At 38.8% G+C, this 24,562-nt stretch overlaps 1 pseudogene; it reads right to left on the bottom strand.

Moving 5' to 3' along the window:
• LOC101563725 overlaps window positions 1-13,393 on the bottom strand; it is a 24,493-nt pseudogene extending 11,100 nt beyond the window's left edge.
• Window positions 13,394-24,562: the final 11,169 nt, after the last annotated feature.

The following is a 24,562-nucleotide window of genomic DNA, read 5'->3' as shown; positions in this document are numbered from 1 at the left end:
GTAATTTTCCTTGAAAAGATCTTTGACTTCTTTAGTTAGATTAATTCCAAAGTATTTCATTTTCCTTGGTGCTATTGTAAAAGATATTGTTTCTATAATTTCCCTCTCAGTGTGTTTGTTGTCTGTGTAGAGGAATGCTATTGACTTTTGGGTATTGACTTTATAACCTACTATGCTACAGAATTTCTGTATTAATTCTAGTAGCTTCTTGGTGGAGTTTTTTGTGACCCAGGAATTCTAATAAGTTGTGTTTTAATTTTCAGTGGATTGAAAATATATTTAATTTTTTGTTTCATTTCATCTATAACCCATTGGTTGCTAAGGAGAGTGTTTTTTAATTTCCATGTGTTTCTGGGATTTTCACAGATTTTTATTGTTAATTTCCAGTTTCATTGCACTTTGGTTATGTAATCTGCTTGGGATAATTTCTGCTTTCTTGCATTTACTTACACGTGATCTATGGACTAATATGTGGTCTATATTAGAGAATGCCCCATGTGCAGCGGAGAAGAATGTGTATTCAGATGTTGTTGCATGGAGCACTGTAAATGTCCACGGAGTTCATTTTTTCAAAGGTTTAGTTCAGTTTCACTATCTCTTTGGTAATTTTTTGTGTATTTGACCTATCATTTATAGATAAGGATGTGTTCAGGTCCCCTGTGAGAATTGTGTTATTCATTATTAGAGTTTTCATGTCCTTTAAAATTTGTGTTATTTAGTTGAATGTGCTGATATTTGATGCAAACAGTCATGTTTACGACTGCTATCTCTTCCTCTTGAAATTTTCTCCTAACCAGTATATAGTAACCTTCTTTGTGGATTTGAAGTTTTTCCACCTCATTTTCCCCTGGGTTTGCCTTTGGGGAGCTGGAAGTCTAGGGTTGCATCTTGTTTAAGTATCTTTTTATTTTCATTTTCTTTTCTTTTTTTAGTTCAATTCCTAGGTTGATGCTTTTAAATTGCTTATGGAAATCAGATTGATTGCTAGTCTTTAGAACCCTTAGAAATGACTATTTCTCCAATATGTCCTTCAGGTATAGCTGGCTTTTGGTATTTTCAGTCTGTTGCAAGATCCTACCTCTTTAATATATTGAGAATGCCAAGTTGTTGTCTATTTGGCCTAGTCCCTGGCTCTTTGGTACTGGTATACAGCATTGTTTATGATGCTTAGGCAATCTCAGTTTTAGCATACCAGAAATAACAACTGATTAGAGCAGTTATGTCACTTTGGATAAAATAGTTCAATTAGCAATAACAATAGCATCAAACACAGCCTAGAATGTGACAAACTGTGGTAAGTATTAATTAGCCACCTTTAACCATATAAAGTAAACTTGTGGTTATATAACAAAATCTGAAACAAATTAGAATATTGTATGCCATAAATAAACCCTCAGTATGGTAATTTTACTCTCAAGCAAGAAAATGTAAAACAGGTTTTGGGGAGAAAATAGAGAAATAGAAGAAGAGAAAGAGATTAGAAAGAAGTCTGGAGGACAAAGAGGATCAGACAAACCCTGGGAAACTGGTGAAGAAGGCAAGAAGGAAAGAGGGAAGGAAGAACTATAAATAAGAACAGAACAAAACAATAACAAAATAATTTTTCACTCATATAAAAATAAGAGAAATCTAGAAAAGAAAACAAAAGTAAAAAAGAAAGGGTTAAAAAAAGGAAGGACAGCAATTAACCACTAAGAAGAATATATGCAGTGTATTATTTGTTGAAACTGTACTTCCAATTTGATTTGAAACTGTTTCATTGCTATCTGTTTATCAATAAAACTTTGAAAAAAATAAAAATAAAAATAAAAAAAGGAAGGAAATAGAGGGAAAAATCTACTTCAAGGCATGTCGCTATCACAGCTAGACAAATTGGGCAAACAGAGCCCAGATCTATGCCAAGCAAACCACTGATAGATTTCCAATGCAATATGGATAATCTCAGCAAGCCTGCACCTTTAATTTCACTGAACTTTGGGCTGGTTTCTAGCTTTGAGGCTGGAATCAAATTTGTTCAGACTACAAGGTTCCATGTGTCTACTGCCAACTTGAACTTGGCTCCCTACTGGTTTGAACTCAGCTGCTTAATCCTGCAGACTTGAGCTTGGTTCTGCATCACCCTGGCACTGAGACTCACTAGATGGAGCCAAAAACTGCTCTGAGTTCTGAATTCAGTGGTCCCTCCTCAAGAAGGTTTCACCTTCTCCTGGGGACATCTGGACCCAAATAACTCACTAACCAATGTACAATGCAGTACATTGTGTCCACTGTTTTGCTCCATTGGTGCACTTCTCTATGGAGGTCTCTGGTTTACCAGTAGTCACTGTGGGTCTGCATGTTTGAGCCTACCCTCCCACACAATGCGTCTGGGCTGAGAGAGAAAGTATCACTTGCCCCTCTTCTTCACTGAAGTCTCATCATGCTCTCTGTGGGCTTCAGTTCTCACTTCAAATCCTTGCTGGGTCAGAGAGGTCCACTTTCCTCTTCTCTCCCTCATGTTGCTATATTCCAGCATCTGGATACCAAATCTTGGGTACTGACTTTGGCAGCACATGTACTAAAATTGGACACTAAACCACAAGAGAGCCTCTTCGCTGTTCAGAACTCCATCTTCCTTGAAGCCCAATTATACTTTTTTTTTTTCTACCACGGATTGAACTCAGGACCCTGCACTTGCCAGGCAAGTGCTTATTCCACTGAGCTATCTCCTGGGCCCCTAAATGTTGAGATGGGTATTTTTTTTCTGGCTGGCTCAAGCTGCCTTAGTGCAGGTCTGGTAAGGCCTGAGGAGCTGGGGATCAAACCACAGAATCCTGAGCCTGACTGCTTTGCTTAAGCAGCACTCAAACAACTGAGCTAATGGGTAGCCCCCCAATTATGCTTTCTTAGTACTTAGAATATCATATACTTAAGGTCTACAGTTTGAATTCAATTCCCAATCTCACAATATTAAGAGGTGACCTTCTAAGACGTAATTGTATCATAAGCCAGAGTCTTTGTGAATGGGATTAATGTCCTTGTAAAAATGCCCATGGGAGTTTCTTTTGCCTTCCTTCCACCATGCAAGCACACAGTTGTGAGGCAAAGAGAAAGTTCTTACCAAATGTTAATTCCATCACATTTAGTTTGGGGGGTTGTCAGTCTCTAGAACTGTGAGCAATAAATTTGTCATTTATGAATTACCATGTCTGTGGTATTTTGTTGTAACAGCCCAGATAGACTAATTTAAAGCTTAGTTCTCAAATGTGTCATCCAGTAATTTCACAGCTGTCTTGAAGGTAACATTTCTCTTGTCCTGATTGTTCACTGTTTTGCTTTGCATTGCTTTCCTTTGCCTTTGGTGATAGGGACTGAATGCAGGTATATATATGTAGACAAGGGCTCTATCACTGAGCCATCCCAGCCCAATTCCTCAATATTTCAACCATTAGTTTGACTAATGTTTAAAGATATCATGTAAGATTTCTGAGCAAGTTTAACAATTTAGAAAAAAGATGATCTCAATGTTTATTTCTAAATTTAAGATGTTGTGTTAAAGACTAACAGCTGTGCATGTCCTCATCTATAAGCATCTATATGCAGATGTGTACTATCATTCATATACAAAGAAAAGAATAGAACATCAACTGAACCAATAATTTCTAATATTATAGGAAGGGATATTAGTTGCATGTCAAAATTCTCTAGATTAATATTAAATATTCTAAATAAGCAAAACAAGAGCCAAAGTATTACTTAATCCATACAATGGGGATTTAACTGACCCTGTCAGATACAAAAGTTACATTTCTTGTTATATGGGTCTTGCTTTATCTTGGTCTTAACCATCCAGTAGAAAAGTATAAAAATTAGGTATAAAAAGTAAAGCCATATTAATATGCTGAGCTGTAAAGGGCTCAATTTAACAACTTCTGACATTGCCAATCCTATGGATAACCCACTACTATTATGAACTACTGAACTATATTGGATTATTTTGCTGAATTTACACACCTACAATATTTAAATGGCAATGGAATACCCATCTCTGACAAAACTAAACAAAAAATGGGGATACAAATGAAGCACCATTTTGTATGTGTATGTACAAAATAGGATAGATATACAGCTACTTTCTCTTAATTCAATAAGAAGAAAGACATGTACTTATAGTGTTTGGACAGGATATCATGTCTACATCTTGTACTGTGAATAACCACTATGAAGACAATAATATGCAATGTATTAATTATTGAAACTGTCCTAATTGGTTTTGAAACTGTCTCATTGTTATTTGTTTCTCAATAAAATTAATAAAAAATAAAAAATATTAATAATGAAAAAGAAAAATGAACCAATATAATCCAGGAAAATGTAATCGTTGTCCTATACAAATTCAGTATAGTTTTACAGAACATCTATATATAGTCATTATACTTCTGGGAAAATTAAACCAGAAATTTAGTCATACATTTAACATTTACAGTGTCATAAATCAGAGGTTTTATTTTTACTTCAAAAATGAAAAGTATTGGGTGTGACTATAAGCCCAAGGGCAAATCACTGTGAAGAATGTAATTCACCTATCTCATTAAAGAAGAAAAAACTCAACATTTGGAAGCACAGCTGGTCAGGAAAGACACCAGATGTCTCTTAACCTTACATTGAGCCTCAGCAATTTACTATACAGGATGCCCACATCTCCAGCATGCATTTATTCATCATTTCTGGTCTCTCATTCTTGGTCCCTATCATATCAATGGGAAGTAGAACTGGACTTCACAGATGAATGAGAAATGTAATCTTCTTAAATCCTAGAAACAGTTTTTTTTCTAAATAGGACACACCATCACTTGTGAACAGATCAAATCCTTTACTTCAGAAGCTACCCTCTCTGAAATATTTTTTAACAATAAAATAGTTGAATTGCCATCAGCCATCTTCTCATTCCTTTGGTTGGAAGATTCTGGGATTGTTAACAAAAATATGCTAAAAATATTAACTAGTCCAAACAGTGATCATCACCCCAATGGATAAGAGAAATAGCAAAAACAAAGTCAAAGACAAAACTTTGGAAGCTCAAATACTAGTAGTTTTCATATAAAAATTTATAAGCTAAATATAACATAATATTGATGAACTGTTCTCATCCTGATTCAAGCCAAATACCAAGTTCAGGCAAGACTCCAAACTTCAGACACAGCCTACTGGACCTAATTAGACAACTTTATTTAGTATTATTCTAGAGTAATTATTTATTAAGTGATTTGTGCAATACACATTTATTAAACAACTGCTCTTCTGATTAGTTTCCTTGTAAGGACTCCTGACTCTCTTCCATAAGCTTTGTTGATAATATAGTTAAAGCCAAAACAGCTTGAGTTTGTATGGGTTATGAGTAAGTTTCATTTAACTAATGGAAGTGACTCACCTAGTGTTCAGTTTTGGACTGGACAGTTTACATATACTGTTTTTACTAACTATTTATTGAATTATTGGGAGTGTTAAGTTGCATTTTCTTATTGGCTTACAACAGTCTTAAACAATGCAGCAGTGTATTCAGAAGAAAGACTTGTAAGGTCAGGTAATGTCCATGACTTTCATTGATAAATAGGAAAGGAATCTCAGGAATTCCAGGCATAAGCCAGTCCAGATTTAACTCTTCTGGCTTTTATCTTCAATCAACAACTTGCCCAAGACATAGCTCATTTAAAATTTTCATCAATGTGAAGATGGCCATCCGGAACTCCAGCAGCCTTCTCATCCCTAATAGAAATGCACTTTCCCTTCCCATTTGCAGTTTCTACCATGAATCACCTCCTTCCTATGACAACTAAGATGGAGCTAGGGGATGATGGCCAGGCAGATATCTTCACTTCAGTTCCTGGAGTAAGAGGGGAAAGCAGAAACTCCTGACTCTCCTCCATCAGCTTCATTATTAATATAGTTAAAAGCCAAAACAATTTGAGCTGGTTTGGGTTACCAGTAAGTTTCATTTAATTAATGCAAGTGACTCACCCAGTTCTAAAAAGTATGAATTTTCTGATTGAACAGTACTCTTTCTTGGTGGATGACCGACTTGAGCAATTTATAGGACTCCTGAGCAACACCAAACAGGGGTTCCCAGGAGAGAGAAAATATTAGATAACTAAGGATGAAAAATTTTGTTTTGTAAATAAATAGGTCTTCCCTCTGTGGAAAGGCTTAACTATGTGTTGAAAGGGGTGCTACCTAGGAAAACTTGGGAAATTATTAATACTTATATGCATTATCTCAGCTAATCTTCAGAGTAGTCATGTAGTAAAAATGTAAATAACAATGCAATATTTTACATGGGCTATTTATTTGGTTAATCTAATGACTTCCTTTTCAGTTTTTAATATAAACTATTTCAATGAAATGCTATAATAATACATGATTTAGAGATCCACTGAGATAAAATGCAGTATCAGAATCAGGAGACCATAATCTTATATTTCTTTCATAATTTACCCACATGAGAGGAAAAATTTGACAAGAATAGCTCCTTCTAAACATGTCACTTTTTACTACAAATTATAAGAATTAAGGTCATTTACCAAGAAGGATCACTTTTTTTGGCAATATAAATCAGGATTTTTTAGTGCATACAAATCCAATGAATAATAAATCAAATGTGAGGCTTCAACATCACCCTGTGTTATAGTTTAAACAAATGTGTTCCCAAATACTCATGTGTTAAAGAAGTGGGCCCCAGCCTGTTACATGGATAGCAGTGTAGAACCTTTAAGTGCTGGGGCCCTTAATGGGTAGGTTTTAGGGTACTGGGTACATACTACACAAGGAGAACCTGAGATCATAGCTCCTTCCTCTGTCTATGCTTCCCAGCCATTATAACAGCCTCCTCTGTCTTGTGTTTCTTCTATGATTTACTCCCTTGCCACAGGCCCCAGAACAATGGGGTCAAGTTACTATGGACTTAAATTTCTGAAACTGAGTCAAAATTACAAACATTTTCTGTTATTAAAGTAATAATATATTTTATCACAATGGTAGATTGAGACACCATATAGACTCCACTAACTTGCAAAAGTAGAAGCTTCCTGCTCTTCGTGGTTAGTTCCAGGAACCATGCTCAAAAGAAATGTGTATTTTAAAAGAAACACCCTGATTCTAAAATGCCTAGGCTGGTAATATGATAATACAGGTCTCTACTGAAGATTTCTTGTGGACATGTAGGAAAATATAATATGGCCAAACAATAAAATAGGACCCTGGATTTATAATATCCTCATATAGCAGGACTGCCAGACCAGGCTTAACGTTGACATAGACTAAAATGAACAATGTTACTGCCCCAGTCATGGGGCAGCTTCTGGAGTTTGTGATTGATTATTGTGAGTGTGGATGCTGTACCTGCCTTCAGGCAGTTAATTTGCTTTACAATGTAAGGAGGGATGAGAGACTAGCTAGTTGCCTGAGCTGCTGCTACTCCCTTTGCTCTTTTGCTCTTTGCTGCCAACATGAAAGGTTGGTCTCTGCCATGTTCCACACTTCCTTGGAGCCAGCTGAGTATGGACTGAAACCTCCAGCAACTATGAGTATCTGTCCTTACTTCATTTTGGCTATAGGGTATTTGTCCCAGGAACAAAAGAAGAGTAACTGAGACAGAATTTGGTACCATAGAAGTGGGATAATTGCTGTGACTATAGTTGACAATGTGAATTATATGTTTTTAGGAATGGCTAATGGGAAGAGATAGGAAAGGTGTGAGATGTCACCTACTAGCAAAGAGCTGGAATACCTTCAGCTCTTCTATATGGGATTCTGGACAGAGCTCAGAAGACCAGACTGGTGATAGAAATCCTGCCTGTAAAGACTAGGCTGGGTAGGTTTTTTTGCTTGGGAAGACAGACTGTATTGGTTGTTGGACTCCAGATGATTTGTGTTGTGGCCTGGCAGAAAGTTTGTCTGAATTTTGCTCATCCAGAGATTGAAATTAAGCACAGTAGACTAGTTAATCTGACAAAGAAAATTTCAAAGAGGTCAAATGTTGAAACAATGGCATTGATATTGTTGTGGGCTTTTAGTCAGAGTTATATTGAAAAATCAAGAGCAAACAGCACCACAGGATGATTTAAAATGTTGTGAGTTTGGCAAGAAAGGAAGTGCCAGGAAGGCTGTGGACTGCAAAGATAGAGCCGAGATATTCATTGCTCAGGAGGAACACAATAGAAAAGACATCCTGAGGGCATCACAGGAAGTGGTAGGTTCTCATGCTTTGCAGCCTCAGAATCACAATATTGAAGGACTTTGCTTTGAACAAAAGCCACAGAGCCTCCTGCTCCAGAATGGAGTCATTGGCCACACCAAATTCCAGAATGATGGCAGCATAGAGAATTTATTCCTCAGAATCAGGTTCAGAGTACTCAGCAATCCAGGCACTCAACCCCTACAGCCAAGAGAAAAGAAAGCCTGGGGAGAAATGGCAGCAGGAATGAGAAAAAGATAGACAAGAAGATAAAAGCTGGGCTAGGTAGTCGCTGATTTGCCTGGTAGACAAGACCAATGCAACCCTACAACAAAACAAACTTTTATTTATACCTTTGCAAAGTTAGTAACACATGACACAAGGTTGCCTAGCAACTAATAGCTGACTTTAATGAGACAGGATGTTTATCTCAGGACTGAGGTAGCTTGTTTGCTTTAGGCACTGAGGCCTAGTTGTGCCTACACACATTTGACCAATTTTGTAGCTTCGACAGCTCCCAACATGGATTGTCTTAGGAAAGCTGTGAAAAGAGAGCAAAGCCAGCCTGAGAGAAAATCCATGGGAGCTACCAGCAGAAGAACCATAAGGGTAGAGACATGGAAGGCTTTTGGAGCTCACAACTCATTACAGATTGCTTCAGATATTTCACATGCAACTATAAGACTTAATGTTTGCCCTCCTGGATTTTGGACTTGCTTTGATCCCAATGCTTTGTGGCTTGCTGCTTGTACCTTTTGGAATGGTAATGTTTTTCTTGTGCCATTGAATGTTGCAAGTGTTTAACCTTTCACTTGTACAGGGGCTCATAGCTAAGAGCTTGCCATAAAACTTGAAGGAGAATTTGGACTTGGACTTTTCAGCAATGCTAAAATTATTATGATTTTAGCAACTCTTTGAGATAGACTAAAATGCCTTTTGCATAAAGGGATGTGCATGAGTCTCTGCAGGGGTGGGGGGGTGGTTCCCAGAGGCAAAATGTCATGGTTCTAATGTAATACATTGTTCAAGTTGTAAAATGTTAATAAGTATGTCTATGTACCTGGAAATTGGTTTAAGGAAATGTCTGGTTGACAAGTAGACAAAGGGTTGATTGTACTGGTTGATACATTGTATCAACTTGAGAAGTTTAGAAGTTTAATTAAGTGACTCAGCAGAGAGCCAGGAGTCTTAGTTGTGAACATCCTCATCCTGTGCAAGAGGAGGGGCATGGATTTGTGTGAGTTCTACACCCCTCACCCCCTGGTAGCTTGTTTATAATACATGGGGGGAGAGAGGCTGGTTAGAAGCCAAAGCTACAGCCCTTCCCTTTGCTCTTTGCTGTTTTCTGCTGCCACAAACTGCTACTCTCTGCCATGCCCCACTCTGCCTGGGAGCCAACTGAGTATAGACTGAAAGCTCCACAAACTGTGAGCTAAGTAAACCTTTACTTCCTTAATTTTGGGTGTTGGGTATGTTGTCCCAGCAATGAGTAAAAAATAACCGAGATAGTTGTCATAGCATCTAAGCCTATATCCTAATTACTTCGATTGTATACCAGGAAAAAGTGTTTACTCTCTGAACACTAACTGGTAAAATGATCTGTCTGAAACTATTGTCCAATGTTTTTTTTATCAATCTGGAGAGCAAGAGCAATCTCCTAAATAATTTTGTGTGACTCTAATTCTTCCTCTCCTTCATGGGTTTCAGTCATTGGATTAAGCCTTTACAATTGTAAGGGCTCTACTTCCAAATAAAGTTACACTCTGAGATTCTGGGTAAACATGAATTTCAGGGTAAGGAGGACATCATTTGTGTTTACTAAATGTTTTTCTTTCCTCACAAAATTGATATGTTGAAGCTACAATGCCCAATCATCACTGTGATGGCATTAAGAGGAAGTAATTAAGCTTAGGGGAATTCATGAAGCTAGAGCTCCTCTTGATGGAATTAGTGCTCTTGTAAGAAGAAGAGCTGGGGAGACAGCTCAGTGGAATAAGTGCTTGCCTGGCAAGCTCAAGATCCTGAGTTCAGTCCCTGCTACAGCAAAACAAAATAAAACAAATAAAAGAAGAGCACTTCTATCCACCATGTGAGAATACCCTGAAAAAGTGGGAGCCTACAAGGCAGAAAGAGAGCCTTTACCATCAACTGAATCAACTGGAACTTTTGTCTTGGACTTCCCAGTCTCCAGAAGTATGAGAAATAAATGTCTTTTTTTTAAAGTCACCTTAGTCTATAGTATTTGGTTATGACAATCTGAACTAGCTGTGATATCACTTATCAGAGAAGCTAGAACTTTAGTTTCTTTTTTAGGACACATTGAGATATACTTAAAGGGGCTGGAGAGATGGCTCAGTAGAATAAGTGCTTGCCTGGCAAGTGCAAGGGCCTGAGTTCAATCCCCAGTTCTGCAAAAAAAAAAAAAAAAAAAAGAAAGAAAGAAAGAAATATACTTAAACTATAATTTTCTTATAGCACAGATGGGTCCAAATGTATCTAATGTTAAAGGAAAGTGACATGGCCTAATTGGAATGTTGAGGAGACCACTCTGATAATAATGTGGTGCTTCTGAAAAAACTTTGAAGGGACATTAAAATTGGTTGTCACAAGAATCAGCCAGAGCTTCTCACCTCATGAACTTCCATTGACCAGAGACTCATTTCTGACCTAAGCTCCCTCTGCTCACATTGCTAGGCATGAACCTCAGGAGGTTGAGAGTGCAGCCATCACTAGAACTCTGGAGACCCAAAGGCCATGGCCTGAGCTTGTAAGCAGTTTCAGAAGCCAAACTCCAGAGGTTGGGTAGAAGTTATCAGTGAGTGTACACAAAAAGAAGAACCAAGAAGCAAAGAGGTCAAATATTTGTTTCAAAAGCTTCAAAAGGGAAAAGTCTCTGGGCATTTTGGATAGAGAGGATATTGCATGTGACACAGATCTTACAACCAAGTACTTGATCTCACAAGGCCTTCTTCCCTCACAAGCAAATAATCTAAAAGAAGGAAACCCAGGACCAGTGGGGTTATTCTATGGAGTTCACAAACACCCAAGCATCTCATTTTGAAGCCCTGGCATTCTTATTGCATAGCTTCTAAATTCCAGGACATTTCATGGCCCAAGAGGATAATAATAGGGTCCACATTTCAAGTAGCAGAAAGGAAGATGTAAGAAAAATGGCATGTTCTAAAAGCACTGCCTAAAGCTCCATATAAGACTCTTGCTTAGCTTCTATGAGCCTAAATGTGTTGCCGTGGCTGTAAGCAGCATGAGACCAGCTAGAAGGGAGACTCTCCAACTGGACTCATTGTGCCAGATTCTGGGTTGAGAAAGAAGCAAATGGATACTGAAGCCAACTGATAGTCTCTAACATGAAATATTAAAAAAAGTTTTAAATAATGTACAATTGAGCAATACTCAGTTTTCATCTGCACTTTCCACTTTCAATTAGACAAAGCTTGGATGGGAGGAGTCTGAGAGAAGAGGATGGAGAGCAAGTGGGAATGGCCTGTTCAGCCTTTCAGCCAGGTCTTGAGGAATCAGATTCTGAGTCAGGCAGACACGTGCCAAAAAGGTTCTGATCTAAGAGCCCTTGGAGGGAGTGTCCCCAACAGCCCACAGCTAAAGAGGAAGCATAGCTTCCTGGCAAGGCAAAGCAGGTAGGTAGAAAAATGTTGTTCACAGTCTCTAAGCCCCAGCATGACAGGAGATACAGCCAAATGGGTCATGGAGCCCAGAATGATGAAGACAAGATGCTGAAAGCTTTAAGTGGTGGGAGAATCCAGAGACCATGGAGATGGACAAGGTTACAGCTTCTGTGACCCTGCCCACAGAGGGTTTCTGGGATCCACATCACAGAGTCCAAGTGATAGGGAAGTATATCACCATGAAAGATAGTTTGTAAAATTTTAGAAAGATTCCTTTTAAAACAATGATGAACATAACTTAGAATCAGTTGAACTAAGGAAGGAAGCTAAAATAACAAGGAACACATTAACAGAAATGTTAATTGTACCAAATACCATTTTATCAACTGACTGTAAATTGCATAGCTCCAGGAAAGAAAAATAGTTTGGCTTTTGTCTCTTCTAGAGAAGTAATTGCAGTTTAAAAAGGGGATAAATCTTTTTTTCCCCCCATTAAACTTTGTTTAATGGGTCTCAAAATTCTGTGACAGATTTTTGGTCAAGTTGTTTCCATTAAAAAAATACTGATTTTAAAAACTGTTAACTTAAAAACTGCCACACCAAAAAATTAAAAATGACCCACAAAACATTCTCCTTTCCCTCTGAACGTTTTATGATGCATTGTTATCATTAACCAGTCTTTCACTATTAAACATAAAGGGCCAATTGGGAGAAACAGTTCTGAGACCGGTCTTCTGCCCCTGATTAAGACTGAGGTGGCAGATGTTAGGGATAATGTTCATTTAGCCTTCTGAACTTTCTTGTCAGACTTTGTGACCTTGCCAGTTCCAGCAGCCTTCTTGTCCACAGCTTTGATGACACCCACAGCAGCTGTCTGTCTCATATCATGAACAGCAAAATGACACAGAGGTGGGTAGTCAGAGAAGCTCTCAACATGCATTGGCTTGCCTGGAAACATGTCAACAATGGCAGTATTACCAGATTTCAAAAACGTGGGCCCATCTTCCAGCTTCTTACCAGACCAGCAATCAATCTTTTCTTTCAGCTCAGCAAACTTGCAAGCAATGTAAGCTATGCGACAATCCAGCACAGGGTCATAGCCAGCACTGATCTGGACAGGATGGTTCAGGATAATCATCTGAGCAGTGAAGCCATCTGCTTTCATTGGTGGGTCATTTTTGCTGACACCAGCAACATTGTCACACTGGATATCTTTGACAGATGATGTCCAATGTGACAAGTTCTTGATGTTGAATCCCACATTGTCCCCAGGAAGAGCTTCACTCAAAGCTTCATGGTATATTTCAGCAGACTTGACTTCAGTTGTGATGTTGACTGAAACAAAGGTGACTGTAATACCAGGTTTGAGAACACCAATCTCCACTCAGCCCAAAGGGACGGTGCCAATACCACCAATTTTGTAGACATCCTGGAGGGGCAGCCACAAAGGCTTGTCAGTAGGGAGAGTGGGTGGAGGGATACAACCCAAAGCTTCAAACAGTGTGGTTCCACTGGCATTGCCATCCTTATGACTGACTTCCATCCTTTCAACCAAGGCATATTAGCACTTAGTTCCAGCATGTTGTCACCATTCCAACCAGAAATTGTCACAAAACCTATGGTGTCAGAGTTGTAGCCAATTTTCTTTTCTCTTTTTTTTCTCTAGAATTTATTTATTTTTATTTTTTCCCATAATTTTATTGATAAACAAAGAGCAATAAAACAGTTTCAAATCAAATTGGTAGGACAGTTTCAATAATTCACACATTGCATACATTCTTCCTAGTGGTTAATTGCTGTACAAGATGCAGACATGATATCCTATTTACAAACACCATTAGAACAAATCGCTCTATTCATTAAGAGAATGTAACTATATATCTATCCTAACCACTTTGAATACACAGATACAAAATGGACATTCATGTGTATTCCGCGTGTAAACTCAGTAAAATATTCTAAAAGAGTCCAGTAGCCCATAATAGTATTGGGTCTTCCGCTTGACTGGCAATGTCAGAAATTGTTGACCTGAGTCCCCTAGAGCTCAACATAACAGCATGGCTTTACTTCTTATATTTCATTTTTATACTTTTCTGCTGGATGGTTAAGACCAAGGTAAAGCAGGACCTATGCAACAAGAGTTGTAGCTTTTGGGTCTGATAAGGTCAGTGAAATCCCCTCAGGATTTATCCTGAGATCCTGTACCTCAGATTGTAGAACCTTTGTCAGTGTCAGCCATGTGCATGAGTCATGGCCATTGCTTGGCCAGTGTGCTCTCTGTGAAAGCCTGAATGTTTTCTCTCCAAGTGACTCTCCTTAGGCACACTCTACATCAGTGGTCACTTTCCTCTTTGGCCCCATAATCTCCTTGATCAGAAAATTTGGGTGGCAAATTTTCTTAATGTAGGTGCTGACCTTCTTAGCAATTTCCTTATGTCTCTTCTGGCTATAGGCTGGCTCCATGGAATCCATTTTGGTAGCACCAACAATTAGTTGTTTCACACCCAGTGTGTAAGCCAGAATGGCATGCTCATGGGTCTGCCCATTCTTGGAGATACCAGCTTTGAGTTCACCAACACCAGCAGCAAAAATCAGGACAGCACAGTCTGCCTGAGATGTGCCTATAATCATGTTTCTTATGAAGTCTCTGCTCCCAGGGGTACCAATGGTAGTCAAATAATGCTGGTCTCCAGTTTCCACAGGGAGACATCAGTGATGATATCATGCTCACTCTCAGCTTTCAGCTTGTCCAAGGCCCAGGCATATTTGAAGCAACTCTTTCCCATCTCAGCAGCCTCCTTCTCAAATTTTTCAGTGGTTCTTTTGTCGATGCCACCACATTTGTAGATCAGATAGTGGTGGTGGTAGACTTGCCAGAGTCCATGTGTCCGATGAGGATGATATTAATGTGAGTCTTTTCCTTTCCCATGTTGGCTTTGCTTTAATGGTGGATTTCACTATCCCTGTGCTCTCACAGCAAACCTGTTGCAAAAAAGCAAGGGGATAAATCTTTTATTGTTCTAATTAGGGTAATTTAAATTTTCAGCTATGGTTTATTTTACATTTTACCTGGGTTATAAGATATAAAAACTGCTATAGATTGTGTCTAGTTGTCTCCTGCAGTCTCATGTAGCTTTTGGAGTTTGTGACTGATTCTTGTGGTTGTGGGTGTTGCACTTGCCCTGGGGCAGGTAATTTGCTATCTAATATAAGGAGGGGAAAGAGGCTAGCTAACTGCCTGTGCTGTTACCACTTCCTTCTCTCTCCTTTTTGCTGCTACCATTAAAGTTTGCTCTCTGCCATATGCCTTGCAGCCAGCTGAGTATAGACTGAAACTTTCACTAACTCTGAGCTACATAAACTGTGAGCTTACCTTCCTTCATTTTGGGTGTCAGATATTTGTCCTAGCAACAAGAGGAGTAACTAAGACAAAACTGAATAAAGTAAGACAAATTAAAAATAGCTAATGTGGTTTTATGACTCTGATTGGCCAATTGACCTCATGAGAATCCTTCAATATTATTAGAGCCAACCCCTGAAAATACTGTCATATATTTTAATGTGCCTAAAATTCATTTATTTACATTGACTTCCACTTTGACCAGATTCTTTCTCTATTTTGACAAAAATGAGAAGAAAGGAAGGAAGGAAGGAAGGAGCAAAGGAAGGGGTAGAGATCCAGGGAGATAGAGGAGGGAGGCAGGAAGGGGGGGGGGTTGTTTTTTGCTGTTGTTGTTGTTTTTTTTTCTTTTTTCCATAATTTTATTGAGAAAAAATAGCAATGAGACAGTTTCATATCAAATTGGTAGGACAGTTTCAATAATTAATACATTGCATATTGTCTTCCTAGTGGTTGTTTGGTGTACAAGATGCAGACATGATATCCTATTTACACACACTATTAGAACAAATCCCTCTATTCATTGAATTAAGAGATTGTAGCTATACATCTATCCTAAATATTTTGAACACACAGATACAAAATGGTCATTCATCTGTATTCCCTTTTTTTGTTTAGTTCCATCATTTAAATATTATAGGTGTGTGAATGCAGCAAAATATTCCAAAATAGTCCAGTAGTCCATAATAGTACTGGGTCTTCTGTTTGACTGGAAATGTCAGAAGTTGTTGACCTGAGTCCCCTACAGCTCAACATAACAAGGTGGCTTTACTTCTTATACTTTGTTTTTATACTTTTCTGCTGGATGGCTAAGACTAAAATAAAGCAAGACCTAGGTAACAAGAATTGTAGCTTTTGGATCTGATAAGGTCAGTCAAATCCCCTCAGGATTTATCTACTGAGACCATGAACCTCAGATTGTAGATCCTCTGTCAGTGTCAGCCATGTAGATGAGTCATGGACATTGCTTAGCCAGTTTGCTCTCTGTGACAGCCTGAGAGAATGTTTTCTCTCCATGTGGCTCTCCTTAGGCACACTCTACATCATCAATCACTTTCCTCTTTGGCCCCATAATCTCCTTGATCAGAAAATTTGGGACACTACTGAGTTACATGACGTTACAGTACAAGTTCTCATATGTCCTCAGTCTTAATTGACCTTAGAAGGCTAGGGCCAAAACGTTGGCTTTCCTTGCAGACCTCCTTTTTCTCTAATTTTGGTCTGCAAACTTAGGTTGCTAACCCTCCAGAAGAGAAGCTTATTGTTATTACCACACAACCTAGGCTGTTGAGCTTAACCTCACTATCTATCTGAATATCAAACATCTTAGGCATAACATGGAACAGGTATTTTTCATCAAGTATTGATATGTTAAATTTTAAGTTCCTACAGAATATGACAAAAAAATTAAAATTTAAAATATATTTTAAAAATAGGAATAAAGAATTATATATGTTTACACAAAAGCCCAGAAATCTAACAATATACAACATTGTTGCAAGACAGTCCCACAACACTCCTTTTCCTGTCTCCTGCCTTCATTCACCCCCCAGGAAGGGGGGGGGGGTTATAAAGGAAGGAGAAAAGGAAGAAAGAAGGATGGAAAAAAATGAAGGATAAAGGAAAGTCAAAATTTAGCCTGAATTACTAGAAAAATTTTCCCATTGAAAGTATATTTCTTGGGCTGGTGAGATAAATCAGCTGATTAAAGCACCTGCTTTGGCAAGCACAGGAACCAGGGTTCTTTCCACATCCCGCATGCCCCACGGGCCCCACCCCAGGGGCACACTGAGCCAGTGACTGAGTCCTGGTGTGGTGGCTCATGCCTGTCATCCCAGTGCTGGAGAGACTGAAAATAGAAGGATCACTGAGTCTGAACTGCATAGTGAGGCTCTGTACCAAATACACAATTTTTTTAAAAACAAAAAGTATATTTCCTTTTTTTAAGTGTATTTCTTAACCATTGTTGAATTCCTGTCATTTAGTTTAGTAAAATTCTGTATCTTTTCTTTCTTTCCTTTTTTTTTTTATTTTAGGGAAGGGTCTGTAAGGTGTTCAGGGTCTCACTACTGGATTGGACTCTTATTGATTCTCCTGTTTACAGCCTCCCAACTGCTGGGATTACAGGTGTGTGCCACCATGCCCAATTGCAATTGCCATCCCAGCATCCCCCAGGGTTGGGGGCCATCACAGCAGGCCTGGGAATCAAACCCCCAACCCCTGCAACTGCTTGTAGTCTCTTTAATCTGCTGAGCTATTTGGCTGGCCCTGTATAATTTCTTAAGGTTTTGTTGCTTCTTCTTTTTTTTTTTTTTTTAACTAAAGCACCTGCTTAGGCAGATTCATGGACCGGGATTCAATCCCTGCTGTGCTGTGACAGTCCTGCCCCTGGGGTGCACTGAGACTGGGTGTGGTGGCATGTACCTGTAATCCCAGTGCTTGGGAGGCTGAAAAGAGGAGAATAACTATTAGTCCATCTGTGTAATGAGATCCTGTAGACCCTGTACTAAATACATAAAAAATAAATTTTAAAAATTTCATTTAAAAAAAGTGTATTTCTTAGTACTAGGGGGTGAGTGAAGCTCATTGATACTGTGTGCACCTTGCAGCCCTGGGTTCAATTCCCCTTGCCACCAAAAATAAAAATAATAAAGTATTCTTTGCTTTGTTCATTGAAAAGAATAAAGTAAATGTAATAAATATAATTTAGTATCTGAATATTGTCACATGAACAACAATGTAGAGCAGTCTAAGTTTGTTGACCTCATTCCTTGGTCCTTGGCATAATTCACAAGGGAAGGCACCACCCTAGTGTGAAGACCAAAATAGCCTGAAGTTACTAACTTCTGTCCTTGTTCACAGTTTGCAAAACAATCTTACAGATGTTATCTACACAACAGCCCCTTGACTTGCGTAGAAAGTCATTACTACTGGCCTCACTTTACAGTTGAGGAGTGGAGTGAGAACATAAGTCATCACTGGCTTCCCTCACCTTATGATCATGAGTGTTTGTATTTCACATTACAGCTCTTAGAAGAGACACCAACTTAGGAAAAGGTGATTGAGAAAATGAAGGGTCCCTAAGTTCCCTCCACCCTCTGTCTCCCACTCATCCTGGCACCCTTGACCACTGCTGCACCTCCATGTCTCCCTGAAGCTGGTCTCACAGGGGGCAGAGGTCATCTTTAAAGTGAGACTGAAAGAATGAGAGGCAGCACAGAGCAACAATCCAGGAGATGTGCATTTCAGGTGGCAAGACGCTTCTCAGTACTTGGAAACAGTAGAGAAAAAACGAGGGTGTCTTGAACTTGGTAAACTATGGGAGAAACAACTAGGAGATATGGTGAGGAAGTTTGGCTCACCACCAGATCTTGAAGCCTTGGGAGTCACAACAAGTAGTTAAAATTTTATCCTAAGGACAAGGGCAAGTTTAGGTTTCATGTAAGCAGAGAATTTTCAGGGAGGTGGGATACACAATAGACAAGTTTTGGGATCCATTGGTCTCATTTGGATCAGTTCTTCCCATGAAGAAACAGTGACAGGAATGAGAAAAGATAGACAAGAAGACAAAGCTGGGCTAGGTGGTCACTAGCCTACCTGATAGGTAAGACTAACAGAACCCCACAACAAAACCAACTTTTATTTATACCTTTACAAAGTTAGTAACTTATGACACAAGGTTGCCTAGCGACTAATAGCTGACCTTAATCAGACAGGATGTTTATCTCAGGACTGAGGGTAGCTTGTTTGCTTTAGGCACTGAGGTCTAGTAGTGCCTACACACATTTGATCAATTTCCTAGCTTCTGCAGCTCCCAATATATCCCCCTTTTTTGTTTTGCTTTGTCAGAGAGGTATTCCATTGTTGTCAGAGAAGCTGTATTTGGAGAAATCTTTAAAGGACCTTGTCCTACCTGAGGCCAGTCCAAAGATTGTAAGTACTTGAATTCAGCAATATATCCCTATATAGTCCAATAGTACATAATAGTAGTAAGTTATCAGCACAGCTGGTAATTGTCAGAAGTTGTTAACTTAAGCCTTTCACAGCTTAGCATATTAATATGGCATTACTTTAAATATCTCATGGTTGCACTTTTCTGCTTGATGGCTAAGACAAAGTTAAAGCAAGACCTGTATAACTACAAGTGTTAACTTTTTCTATCTGACAAGTTTAGTCAAATCTCCTCTGGATTTACCTTGGAACCATGTACAGAACCTCATAGATCTTCTGTCAGTGTCAGCCATCTGGAGGAGTCATGATCACTGCTTGACCAATTTGCTTTCTGTGAAAGCCTGACATATTCTTTTCTCTCTAGGTGACTCTTCTAAGGCACACTATGCATTGTTGATCACTTTCCTCTGTGGCCCTATAATCTCCTTGATCAGAAAATTTGGGATACAACTGAGTTAAAGAATGTCACAGGTTCTCTAATGTCTGAGTCCTCACTGAACTTGAAGGCTAGGGCAAAAATATTGGTTATCCTTTTAACAAATCTATATCTCTAATTTTTTATCTGTAAACTTAAGTTGCTAAACATCCAGAAGAGAAGCTCACTGACATTACTACCCTGTAACAGAGGCCGTTAAGCTTAACATTACTATCTATCTGAATATCAAACACCTTAGACATAAAATGGAGCTATTATTTTCCAGCCACCATGAATATTCTACTATTTAAATCTCCATAGAATGTTAAAAAACAACAATTACACATTTTTACACAGAAGTTTAGAAATAAAACTATATACAACATTGTAACAAAACAATTCTATGACATTTTGTAACACACTTACATTTTCATTTTGACATATCATCCCTTTTAACAAATCTTCTCAATCTACTACATAAGAATTTTTCACCTAATTAATTATCCTTAAATGGAACATACATCACAAGGTTTTTCTTCTCCCCCCACCTCCTTTTTTTTGTGCTAGGAATTTGAAAGTCTTATCACAATAAGCAATCCTTGTTTAACATTTTAGAACACATATACACTTGGAATCATGTATGCACCATAAAACACCATGAGATTAATAATAATGACTTACCATACATATAGGCAGACCTTTGCTTCTTAATTTGATTGAATACCAAAACCATTTTTAGGCGAAAATCCAATTATGATTTTTTGTTGGCTCCGAATGCCTTCAGGGCAGGTTTGGCTGGCTGGAGTTGTGCGGATCGAACCACAGCAACCTGAGCCTGACTGCTTTGTCGAAGCAGCCACTTAAAGAACTGAGCTAAAGGGCAGGCCCCCTTCAATTATAATTTTTTGAAAGACTTTTATCTTTTTTATTTAAGTATCAGTTATTGAATTAGGTTCTTAGTAAGAAACATAAAATTTATGAGCATAAATTCTATTTGTCAGAGCAAAAATCAGATCACAGGTAGCCCCAGAGCTGAGAAACAGCTCTTCTTTTTGCTAAAATCTGTGAGTCTACTGCCTTCTGATCCACTTGCACTGCTCTGAAATCTGGTATCTCTCTTTCTCAGTGTCGAAGATCTCATCCTCCTGTTGTCTGGGTTTCCACAGCTGCTTCTTCAGTGAGGTATTTGGGGATTTTCACTTTGCTGATATCAATTTTCATAGGGTGGCAATGAGAAACTTTTGGTGTGTCCTTTGTAGAGGAACACAATTAAGGCTAAGAGGCCCGGTCACTAGTAGCAAGCCTCTGGCAAACTGCTTCAGGAAGACACAATTAAGGCCTCTGGACAACTGCTTCTCTTGCCTCTGTGATACCTGGTGAGGATGATCAAGATGGTGCCAGGAGTGATGCTAGCTTGAAGTGTCCTCACATGCTGACTGAAGCTATGATTTGCCATAGCTCAAGAGCTTTTGGGGCACATCTTCAGGAGGGTAGTATCTAGGCATTTTTCAAAGCTTAATCACCTGGGTACCTCCATTCTTTTCCCCACCAACTGGTTTTGTGATCATAGCAAGAACTTTCTCTTTTTTCTTCTCAAACTTTGACTTAGCAGATGTGTACTTTCTCTCGTACAAAGCCTTTCTGGAATATATAGCAGATCAGGAATATATACCAATTCCTCTAACCAGGACAAGATTTTGACTATAGTGGGGCTGCCCCTTCTTGGACTTTTTTGCCTTCACCTTACTCTTTTTACCAGTACCACTGGCAGCAGCCTTCTTGGCTTCAGGTTTCTTCTCTTTAGTGTCTAGCTTCTCAGTTTTTTCACCCACCGTCTTGCAAGATAGGAAAGAGAACTAAGCTTCCCAAGACTTTTATCTCTAAACCAGTGACCAATTTATTGAAGGTGTCTCCTAAGAGACTATTGAGATTATTGGGAGCTCCTCATTAATTAACAAAACATTGGCCACACCTCTTATTGATCAATATGACTCCTCTCTGAATAATTTCTCCCCAATCTAAGAAATTTTTGCTTAATTAATTTAAAATTTTCAATAAACTGTGTATAAACCAATTTTGATGATTTAGACCATCTGATAACTTAGGAAAAATTATGCTTTTAAGTCTATACCCCAAATTGTAGTATGAACAAATGACCAAAAAGAAAAAAAGGGGGGCACCTGTTCATAGAATAACACACACACAGACAAATGCACGTACACATAGACAAGCAAGCATCTTTACAAAATTATGAGAGCACTCAACTATATATTCCTGGCCAGATTAACTTATAGCAACTCTATTGCAATTTTTTTATAATTACAAATAGACTAGTCAGATTTTGTTATTTGTCAATAAACAAAGCTTTTTTTTTTTTTTTTAACCAAGGGATTGAACTCGGGCCCTTGCGCTTGCCAAGGAAGTGCTTATTCTACTAAGTCATCTCCCTGGCCCCAAACAGAGATCTCTCTTGTCAGAAAATTTTGGAAGGAAGTCTTTTATCTCTAACTAATATGTGTATTTTGTGGTTTTTGTTTTAATACTAGTAAATTTCAGCTCAGTTATCTTTATACATTGTATCATCTATTTAGAACTTATATTTCCATTTTGTCAGTTCCTTCAGTAGGCCCAGATTAGACCTGGCCCCATCACTCTTAACTTCTTCTCCAGATCTGGCCTCATCGTATAGCTTTTTTTTTCTTAATGTATTTAATACAGGGTCTACAGCATCTTACTACACAGATTGGACTAGTAGTGATTCTCATGTTTTCAGCCTCCCAAACTCTGGGATTACAGGCATGCACCACTACACCCAGTCTCAGTCACTGTCTCAGTGTGCCCCAGGAGTGGGGCCAGCACTGCATGCTGGGGATCAAACCCTGTTTCCTGCATCTGCTTAAGCAGGTGCTTAAGTCCACTGAGCTATCTGTCTGGTCTGGTATATGTTGACAGTGTGCTCTAGTACCCAAATAGGTCATTCAGCATTCTCTGGAAAAACACAAGCATACAATCTCTCCCAGGTTAGTAGTGAACTGGGTCTCTTCCATTGTCCAGTATGGAGATCTCTCCAAAGGACCCTTCCTAACCTTTTTGATCTTATTTGATGGGATTGTCTTTCTGCTGCTGTACATCCATTTTTTGTAGAATTTAAAAAGTTAAGAATGTATACTGCCAAGTGAAGTCTATTATGAGGTATGAATTTTGTAGGGAATGATCCCCCTGTTTGTCTTTGCAGTTGAATTTTAATTGAATGGTATGCACATTCAACAATTCCTTGAGCTTGAGGGTTATAAGGAATCCCTGTGTAATGGAAATATTAAAAGTTGTCCAAAACTTTTAGAAGGTAGCTTGTACATGCCGGGCCATTGTCAATCTCAAGTGTCCGTGGGCAGCCAACAGCACTAGAGGCATCCAAATAGTGAGCAATGACATGTTTAACTGCTTCACCAGTGTGGGCATTAGCAAATGTCAACCCTAAGGAAGTGTCCACCAAAGCATGAACCCAACACAAAGAACCAAATTCAGGAATGTGTGTAACATAGAATCATTTAACAATTTCTTGGATTTGTGCTTGAATCAAATGAAACTGCTTGCTTAAGGCAGAAGCATTTTGATGAAAAGTGGTGTAAAATGAAGAAATTTGTTGCATATCATCTGAGGGAGTAATAGTTTTATGTGGAGTATGTGGCATGTGCAGCCACTGTAAGGGACCCTGAGACTGCCAAAGAATCCAGTGGGCATATACTGAGTTGAGAAAATAATTAGAAGCCTTGGCAAAGATGGGTCAACTCTAGAGAGCTGAGCATTAGAAAGAGCTTGATTAACTTTATCCAAGGCAGTCTTAGCCTCTGCTGGAAGTGTTATTTTAGAAGTAGGGGCTAAGTCTCCCTTGTCAAATCAAGGACTTAACTCATTAGTAGTTAAATTAAATGCTGGGTGGAGCCAATTATATGTTACCAAGTAGAGTCTGAAAATAATTTAGGGTGGCAAGATGTCTAACCTGGATCTGATCAGTTTGGGGCACATTTGCCTCTGTTGAATCAGGTGTCCCAAATATGAAAAGGGCGCCATAGTTTGCACCTTTTCAGGGGCTATCACTAGATCTGCATTGTGGAGGGCATCATCTAATTGGATAAATACATGATGTAAAATGGATGGGGATTCTTGTGCCAAGAGAATGTCATCTATGTAATAGATAGATAATGTATGTGATACATAGGCCTGTCACACTGACCAAATGGCTGTAGCCACAAATGCTTAGCACAGGGCTGGGCTATTTGCCATACCCTGTGGTAGACCACCAATGAAAATGGTGCATAGGGGCCTGATTACTGATACAGGGTAAACTAAAAGCAAGACATTCATCTTAAAGGTGGAGAGTGGTAGAAAAGAAACAGTCTTTTAAATCAATCATCATAAGGGAAAAATGTAAAGGAATAGCCACAAGACTGGTCAGTCTGTGCTGTAGTGCTCCCATAGGTTCCATGGTGCAATTGACTGCCCACAAGTCCTATAGCAATCTCCATTTTCCGGATCTTTTTTTTATTACAAAAATTGGGGTATTCCAAGGCCTATTGGAATGTTCTAGGTGCCCCGCCATCAACTGCTCATTAAGCAGCGTATGAGTTGCTATAATATTCTCCTGAGTTAGGGGCCACTGATCAATGCAAACAGGGTCATCAGGCATCCAAGTTATCTTGCATGCCATCATGGGGTTGAAAGATGATCAAGACCCTCCTGAAAATGGCCTTTGCCAAAATGGTCCCTTTTAGGACCTTTTAGGAATAATTAGATTATTTTTATCAAGCACTTGATTGGGAAGGAAACCTTTCAACATATGATGAGCCACCAGGGAGTTAGGAGTAGCCAAAACTGCTCCCATAGCCTGTAATATGTCATGACCCTGTAGATTGACCAGTACATGAGGAAGGACATAAGGAGAAAAA

The sequence above is a fragment of the Octodon degus genome, unplaced genomic scaffold (assembly GCF_000260255.1).
Source record: "Octodon degus isolate 3935 unplaced genomic scaffold, OctDeg1.0 scaffold00145, whole genome shotgun sequence".
Lineage (NCBI taxonomy): Eukaryota > Metazoa > Chordata > Mammalia > Rodentia > Octodontidae > Octodon > Octodon degus.
The sequence above is the reverse complement of the archived record's forward strand: the minus strand, read 5'-3'. Positions and strand labels throughout refer to the sequence as shown.